We start from the raw sequence: 8,989 nt of genomic DNA, 5'->3' as shown, positions 1-8,989 counted from the left end.
AAAATGTTTGAATTGTAATGAAAAGGAAATATTTTAAGGATAAAGAAAAAGAGAGAAACTATTTTTCAATGATAAAATATATAGAGAGAGAGGGCATGTAGCACATTATCAACTACTCATTTGGTCACTAGATGATGGGTACCCGTGCGCGCACGGGCCCAATATTTATCGATTTGTATTTGTATAAAATTATATGTTTGAATGAAAATTTGGAACTTGTGGAAACTTATTTATTGATTAGTAATAGCATGTCGTTAAACTGTTAATATACACACATACATTGTCAAAAGTATTGCCTAGGAGAAGCATTTTGTTTGAGTTGGAGGTATGCACGCATTAATGAGTGCACGGACGCCCGTGGATACATGCATACTATTTATATATGCCAAAATAGCAACACAGCCAAATACTATGTCACAGTTATTTTGTTCTTCGAAATTGGCTAACATATGCCTACTATGTCGTTGGTAGCCATTTGAAACTTCATAGTTACTGTTACAGTGTCGTGTTTGACAAGATACATGTCAACTCTGTTGTTGACGATCATTTACTTGTTCACAGTTTTCATTGTATTGTCGTGTGACACCATGTTTGACAAATACCCGTATAGACATTAATAATGAGTTGCTTGTTAATTACAGTAGAAGTGTTTAAATAACAAAGGTAGAGAGGATAGTAGCAGTAGAATTGAGCTAGGTGGGTGACGTAACTTTTAAGGTATCATGCGTGTAGCATATATTCTTGATTTTCTTCAATCTGGATTTTCAAAACGACAACACAATGTGGCAGAAAGAAAGTAGTTTAAGGTCTTCTTTGCTTCAAAACCCTCGGGAAAATCAAGTGATAAAATAAAATGTTAAAATAAAACTAATTAAGACAACTATCTTTCAACCTGAGTGGCAGAATCTTTGTTCTATTTGCAATGGTTCAACTAATTAGAAATAATAAATGTGAACATGAAGCTCAAAGAAATGCAAAGATTATTTAGTTGAATTTATTTATCAATTTGAGTAAGTTTACTGTAACACATCGGAACCCAGACTTAAAAAATGCAGTAGAAAATCACCAGAATCAGTGAACCACGGTAGGGTTCACGGACTGTGATAGGGTCCACGGTCCGTTGACCTTCCCGTGGACTCAAGTACATTCCAGCCGGGGTGGACCACATAGCCTTTCACGGGCCATGGACCACCTCATGCGTCGTGCTGGTACTCTTGGAAGTCAGACAGAATCCATCGGGCACAGATATCAGACCACGGGACCCTTCACGGGCCGTGGTCTTGACGACAAGCCGTGGTGGCTTCCGTGAAGTCGAGTGATGTTTGCATAATCAAGACAACTTCCGATGCAAGTGTCTACGATCGTACAATAGTTTAGTAACCCAACCAAGGGTTGGGATCATTCCGAGGGAGTAGTTTTGGGAATTAATAGAAAAATAAAATTTAGTTCTAACTAGTCGTAGCTAAAGACATTAACGATTAAAAATATTGTAAATTAAAGGGGGACACAAGAGTGTCAAATAAACAAGGGGGTTTTGTCACTAGTAAGTAAAAACAGCAAAATAAACAAGGGTTTCTAAGTAATGAGAGGCGATCCTTGGGATGTGACGGGAATACATGTTAAGCTAGATTATTGGGTACGTGCTTTCGATAGAAGATTCATAGAATAATTGTGACTAGGCTAAACTTTAAGGGGGATAAACTCTCTCGAGAAGAAACTTACCCCGTTTTAAATGCATTCCTTTCGGACACCCACTTGCCATAGAAAGACTATCCTACGCTTAACCCACTCACTCTCTCGAGCTAAGTGTGTGGACATAGGACTAGGGTTCACTTTCTCGAGCTGAACTTTATGTCGACCCATTCCCACTGGCCATCAATCTAGTGGTCTTAGTTTTATGACCTCTCTCTCGAGCAAGCCAAAAACAAATAAATAAACTTGTATTTGCAACTACAAATTCATTAAATTCATCCACAACCACTAAACGAAATCACATTTAAACTACGAATAGACTATCAGCAAGCAAGACCCAACAATTATCTTTACCCATATTCGCTAAATCACACCCCAAGAATTGGGGTTTTTAGCCACACATGTATAAGAGATAGAAATGTATACCAAATTGAGCTTGCATTCAATTGGGTATGAAGATTTAAGTCTTGATACAGGCCAAAATTGAAGAATCCAAGAGACCCAAATCCAAATCTTGAAGATAAAACCCTTTGGAACTTCAAGTCTTGAAATCCTCTCAAACTTAGAGAAAAAATATCAAAAAGTACTATTCTATATGAAAATTATAATAATTGTTCGACTCTTAAAACTACAACCCTAACTAGTATTTATAGTTTTCATAGATTTGTGTTGCAGCGGATCATTCGGCGTAGTTATTCGGAATAGTCGATCAACTCGGTGATTCGCCCTTTGGTGTAATTCATCGCCTTCTTGCACCAGCCTTCAACATTGTCATGCTCTGGGTCATTGGGCGACATGGTACTGCTTCACGGAACTTCTCAGCGATGCGCTGACTGCTCCCTTTTTCCAACGACTTGATCCTTTCCTTCGAGGCTCAGCCCACTGGAACAAAAGGCGAAGTAAGACCCTTCGACGACTCGCCAAGTGGACTCGGCGATCCTCAGGCCTTCATTTCTTTGGTCTTTTCAGCCTTTTTGTTCCTTTTTGCGACGTAGTGTCCATTCTTCCCTTCAAACTTCAAATACCTAAAACTTAAGGGTTTTCATCAGATATTGAGATAAAATAAGCATTTGAGGACAAAATTTCTATTAAAACATAACCCTAAATGAGTCCAATTTGTGGACTTATCATCGAGCCAGTGTAGCCCTTAGCCCAGGTGAAGGACCACGAAGACCTTCACGGTCTGTGAAGTGGACTGTAGTAGGGAGTCCCGAAATTAGCAACTACTGGACCAAGGTCCACGGCCGACCCCACGGTCCGTGGTCCCTTTGACTGCACGTCAGAGAAGCCGTGGTCAGCCTCGACAAACTTTTAAGTCAGGGGTCATTTGGTATTTTCCTTATGCGTTGGACCCCTAAACAACGTCATTTAACCCCTAAACTACGTGGTTTTTGTCAGTTTTAGCCTAGTAAACTAATTAGAACTTACCCTAATCAATTATTCACCTAAATCAAGAGAAAATTAGAGTAAAAATCAGAGGGAAAGATGAGCAGCCCTAGTTCAAGAACGCAATGAGTTTTCATCAATTCCCGCCCTGAAAACAAAAGATTTCTCTGTGGAATTCGTCACCAAGTATGTGGGATTTCACTAGTGGGTTCCTTTCACCCATTAGGTCCCTAGATTTCAGTCAGAATCTTGATTCGCTTACTATTATCTAGACCTAGGGTTTTCTGAATGTTAGAAATTATTGGGTTTTTAGCTGTTAGAATGATCCAAATCAGATTATCATGATTTTAGTATTATTTTTCGTAGATTCCTTCATAAATTCAGAACCCTAGCTATATAGTTCTTTTATATCATGAATTATACATGCTAGGCCAGTTATTTCAGTTATACATGCCTTAGATTTGAATGTTTCATTATTAGTACATTAATGTTGCATTTCCAGTTATCATGTCAGTATTTTGAGCTATCTAGTATTACAGAAAATCAGTCATAAATTGTTAATTACAAAATCAATTGGGAATAGCTTAATACCGAGTGAACTAGGGTTCAGCGTACCCGCATATTCCCAGAATTACGTGCCCAGTAGGTTTATTAGTACCCTCTGTGGGCATTACATTTTAGTGATCACACCAGTCATGCCTCTATACCTCTGGCAAGCTAAGGTATATTGGGTCCTCTCAATGGGGCATATACATCGGACTCCACATTTATCTCATCTGGTGTTATGTCGGTTATTAGTAGCTCCCTTATAATCAGAATCTACTACATTGACCATGTTATCAGTTACAGTCAGATTTCAGTGTCAACATGTTATAAACCACGTCATTGTATTCAGTCATTTCATGTTCAGTATTTTTAGTATAGTATCATGCTTATCTCATATCATTGCTCTGTTATATGCTTTGTTCAGTTATGTATGTTGTTCAGCTTTATTCTATACCGCATGCTCAGTACCTTTCAAGTACTGACGCATACTATGTGCTACATCTTTTCGTGATATAGGTTCAGGTTCTCAACTTCTAGATCATGCATAGATCGGTTCCCGATCTTCAGCTCAGCAGCATCACTGGTGAGTCCTCATTATCCGAGGACGATATACATGTTTCCTTTGCTTTTAGTCCTAGTTTCAGTTTTTGCTAGATTTAGCTGGGGCATGTCCCAACACTTCTAGTTAGTTAGAGGCTATTTTCAGACATAGTTAGTTTCATCTTTAGCATTTGAGTTTGACCTTTCAGCATTTGTTTAACTCTCAGTTTTTATATATATTCAGATAGTATATGGGTATTCCCCATCATTTAAGCTTAAATGATGACTTAGCTTCCGCACAGTATTTCTTTACTTCAGTTTACTTTACTATGCTTATGATATGCCAACAAGGTTAGCTTTGGGTCACTCATGATCCTAGGTCCCGTGTCTGCTTCCTGGGGTAGCTTCGGGGTGTGACACTTACAATATCAAATTCCATAACAATTTTAGACTTCAAAATTTGAGGAATATTTGTGGAAGCATTTTATTTTACCTTATCAAAAGAAGTACAAAAGGAAACACCATATGTTCTCCCAAGGGACAACTCAATAACTCAGACTCCACAATTGACGCACAAGTCAAAGTTCAAATTATGAAGTTGACTATCCAGTTTAATCTTTAACTATAAAGAAAGAGAAAAAACACCACATAAAAATGATGACTACTTAGTATATTTTTAGTTGTCGATTATTAACTTGACACACAAATAATACATAGATGATAATTTTTCTTCGAAAAAATATCTTGAAAAATTCCTAATAGCAAGAATACATTAGAAACTAAAGTGATAAATTATCTTAATTTATTAAATTGCAAGATGAAGATCCAAAACAGGTAAGATAACTATCAATGAGAGAAGAATAAAAAATTATCAAGACACATAACAAAATACATTAGATGACTAAATAGAAACTCACTCAAACGAATGAAGAATATCTTAAAAAGATATATAAGAGAGCAACATAAAAAAATAACAAAAAGAGTACCTGAAAATTACAATAGAGATGAATGAAAGATGCAAGTGAAAGAGAATGGGAAAAAATAAATAAAAGAACACTGCAATTACTCCCACTTGCGCTAAAGAATGAAAAATAGAAGAGATGTTGAAGTCATATCAATGTGTCCCAAGGTAAGAAACTGGAAAGACTGCAATTACTACTACTAGTGACACGTATATTTGCACGCATAAATTAGAGAGAGTTGAATAGTCACAATTGCCCTCAAATATGAATTGAATGACAGGAAGCAAACATGTTGATACTCATTTTGAACTCACTCTTCTAATATAGTAGAATTTGTTCCAAGTCAGTAGTTAAGATAGTACTTATTCAACTTTTAAAAAGTTCAAGGGGTTATAAAACTCCCACAAATATAAAGTGTGTGCTTGAAGTTTTTGTATAGTTCAGGTTGGGGTGTAATCATCCATTTTCCCTTTTATTTATTTGAAAGTAAAGCATAATAATTATTTATTTATGTTGAAAATATAGCCAATATTTACATTTTATTATTACTAGTAATCTATGGTGATAATGAATTTATCAAACATATTCCTCAGGATGCTTCCACTTCAAAATTTATATAAATCTCAAATAGTTAAACATTACTTCTCAACACTTAGCCAATAATCGAATTTGTCACTTCAAAGTTTTATATAAGATACAATCATTTTTCTTCCCGATAAGCTACATTATATTTATTAGGTGAATGTGTTTGTTAAATGCGAAAAGATAGTATTTAATAACAAATGTGAGATTCAAAATTTTGTTAATTTCAAAAAAAAATTGTTAATTTTCGCTTAGATTATTATAAAGTTGGCTTGAGATCAAGAACATTAATGTAAAACAAAATCAAATAAGCAATAGAGAATCAAATATCAATATGATTTTTTTTAGATAAACTCAAAATAGTACAATCTAATAATATTATGAACCAAATCAAGAAAGACAGTAGAGTCTCAAAACACATAACAAATCAATGGATGGTAGATAGTCTTGAAATATCACTTGCAATTAAGCGCACTCTTAATATTATGAATTGTGTGTGAGATGAGTGCATTTTCTTCTTTGACCAACTCCATAGAAAGAGTTGTAGCTGGAATGATGTTCCCCACCATTTGAAAGTTGATAGTCACCAACGATCAACCACTGAACCCATTATTCATCTCCCCAGAAATAACATTATAGTTATTAGTTGTAGAGAAATCTTGAAAACAATCCTGGACTATTGTTATTCCATTTGAGAAGAGAGTCACACAAGTAGAGTCCCCCCTTTCATCACGGTATTAATTTCTTGTGAATCAATTGTAGCATAAACCAAAAGAGATCCAACTACATCCATGCAAGTATCTTGCAAGATCACTCGATTAGCACTAGAATCATCCCCCTACATGTCCGAATCAAAAGAAAAGATTATTTATAAATTAACAATTAATTAAAAAAACTAATTCAATGATGTATCCAAAAAAACACAACAATTAACCACTCACATGAGGAAAAAAGAGAGAAATGTTACTGTCGACAATTTGACCCTTAGAAATATTGATTATTCGTTTCATGGGACAAGTATTGGACAAGACATCCCACTGGCTCCTTATTTGTTCATTAGTGAGGAGTTTGAATAAACGTTGGTGTTTCACTGGTAACCAGATTGTCTTTGTAGCACTTAACACCACACCAGTCGATTCACCAAGGTCACTAATATTCGTCCTCATCATTAATTTGGAATTTTCTTCATTTGCTAGTTGAATTATTTCCCAATAGTGAGTGGTTGCACAAACCCCCACACAAAAATTATGCGTCATACGTTGAGCCAACATCCTTACACCTCTCTCACCACTTAAATCAACTGCCACAAATGAAGCTACATAAGAATCAATTCTTTTTAATATTCAAAAGTATAAAAAATAAATGGCACAATAATTGAACCTCTATGCATGATTACCAATGGGATCAATAATTGACTTCATCACTTTCAAGAACTGATATTGTCTTTGCAAAGTAGCCATCAACCTTTGAGCACCAAATTCCAGACCAGTCTTTATCAAAGGGCGATACCAATCGTGGACAAGATTTTCATTATATTCCATGTGCTCAATCCAAGTAACATGAAAATATTTCATCAATATTTCAAAATCACTAGAGAGAAAAATATGGGCTTGCATGAAATATTAACTTAATTATTAATTAAAATAAAATGGCCATTATTGGAGACAACTTAAAAAATTCAGCCATTAAATAAAAGAGTCAATCACAAGGAATTTATCCTCAAAAAATATTTCTAGTGGTCTTGACAATAAATATGAAAGGAGGGAGTGTGCAAAATATTTAGGTCTTGCATTTGGTATGATGCGAGGATACATGGAAACAAAAAATTGCAGAAAAATTAATGTATTTAAATATACTAATTTGAAAGTGAGCATAAAAAAATTAGACAATTAGAATTTTATTGCATGGTTAGAAGGTGAAGAATAATAAAAAGAACTTCTTTATCAAGAAAGAATATTAGTATGTTTCGAACAATTACTAAATAGTTGCATTACTCAAAGCTAGAAGAAAGTTGATCTTTCTCATTCCGAATAAATAAAGAAAAATTCAGATAGAGAACAAAACACTACAATGAATACATAGATTGTATTATAAAAAAAATCAACAAGAATAAAATTAATAAATTATCAGTGATCTAGCTCATTGAATTTTAAAAAATATAAAGGCCTATGAAATGCAAAATAAAAAGACAATTTATTTTGAATTACCTAGCAATTACCATTTGGCATATCTTGTAAAATACAGCTAGATGGGAGCCTTCGACAATTTTCAATTTCTCTCTCTTGTGAACCTTCTTGAATTGTGTCAACAGACACATTCGACGATAGCCCAGACACCTTCAGCATGTTTCTTATAGAAGCGAAGAAATTGTACTTCGCAAACAGAAACTAGGTCAGAAATGATTTGCAATTCGGTTTTAATCTGCAAATCATTACTTTCAAGTTGATAGTGCATGGAATGATAAAATAAATAAGATAGGTAATTTTCATCAAAATAATAAGTAAATAGAAATACCAATAACAGGGAACCGCTCTTATTTCCACCTATGCTAGTGGAAATCACATCAGTAGTATATGTTTTTTCAACAACGCATGGAATCAATTATACAAATTTCACCTAAGAAAAACATAAATTAAGGGAAAGAAATGTGATATGCATCACCTTCATTTGGGTTCTTTTATTCTGGAACCAATTTTGCACCTGGTTGATGTCCATTGATAATTTTGTTGCAAGTTCTAGTCGTACTTTTTTGTTAGGAAGTGAATTCTTTTTTGAAAAACCTATTCCCATTCGTATAAAATAAACAATGATCAAAAAATCAAAATTAACATAAGCAAATAAACAAGTACAAAATAAATTAGAATTATACTTACGTTTCAAGCTTTTGAATCTGATCGACATTATGCCTAATGGGTTTCTTCCTCTTCGATGATGATTCACCACATTCATCTACAGATGCACCACCAGTTATGTTGTCACCGATAGAACTTCTCTCTATTTCTTCCTCTCCAGATCCTCCTATCACAACATTCATCAAACTTTCTTTTCTCTCATTCATGTCACTATGACCTTCCATCTTTTATTTCTGAACAAATTTAAGATTGTATCAGTTCAGCTCAATATCATGCATATGTGATCATATAATACAAGCATTAAAAAAATATTTGGTTCCAAATAATTGCAAATGAAAAGAAACAACATATCAAGATACTAGAACAAGAGAATTATTTGGTTCCAAATATATTGCATAAGGAAGTGAATTTTTTTTCTATTGAAGCAAT

The 8,989-nt window shown here is 34.4% G+C and overlaps 1 pseudogene; it reads right to left on the bottom strand.

Annotated features, from left to right (window-relative positions):
- Window positions 1-6,163: 6,163 nt before the first annotated feature.
- On the bottom strand, window positions 6,164-8,784 carry LOC125873658 (homeobox-leucine zipper protein ANTHOCYANINLESS 2-like; annotated as a pseudogene).
- Between the last annotated feature and the right edge of the window lie 205 nt (window positions 8,785-8,989).

Source organism: Solanum stenotomum, chromosome 8 (assembly GCF_019186545.1).
Source record: "Solanum stenotomum isolate F172 chromosome 8, ASM1918654v1, whole genome shotgun sequence".
NCBI lineage: Eukaryota > Viridiplantae > Streptophyta > Magnoliopsida > Solanales > Solanaceae > Solanum > Solanum stenotomum.
The sequence above is the reverse complement of the archived record's forward strand: the minus strand, read 5'-3'. Positions and strand labels throughout refer to the sequence as shown.